This window comes from Cicer arietinum, unplaced genomic scaffold, assembly GCF_000331145.2.
Source record: "Cicer arietinum cultivar CDC Frontier isolate Library 1 unplaced genomic scaffold, Cicar.CDCFrontier_v2.0 Ca_scaffold_6182_v2.0, whole genome shotgun sequence".
Lineage (NCBI taxonomy): Eukaryota > Viridiplantae > Streptophyta > Magnoliopsida > Fabales > Fabaceae > Cicer > Cicer arietinum.
In genome coordinates this window covers 4130-4668 of record NW_027339829.1, presented here as the reverse complement: position 1 = coordinate 4668, position 539 = coordinate 4130, and positions in this window count along the sequence as shown.

Genomic DNA, 539 nt, shown 5'->3' with positions numbered 1-539 from the left:
ATAATAATAATAATAATAATAATAATAATAATAATGATAATAATAATAATAATAATAATAATAATAATAATAATAATAATAATAACAATAATAGTAATAATAAATTAAGGTATATCAATAAATTAGGGTGTTACAATTCTACCCCTCTTAAAAGAATTTCGTCCTCGAAATTTAGGAAAAACTATGACCAAACTATCATCTAACTTAACATCTCCATGTGTTTTTAGGATTTCTAAAATTTAAACTTAGTTCCTATCGAATACAAGAAATATATACACCAAGACCTTTATAATTCTTATCAAGGTTAATATCTTAAACTAACTAGTATTTGAAAGACTAACTCACTACACACTTCAAAATGTAATGATACACTACTTTAAAATATGAATATGAACATCACATTTATCTCTAATAAACAAGAATTCACTACTCATATGCTTTCTCCAATTATAGCACATAAACTCATATTCTTCAACTACCTCATCTACTTTTAACAATCTGTACCGTACACGATTATATACACTCACACTACTATACTC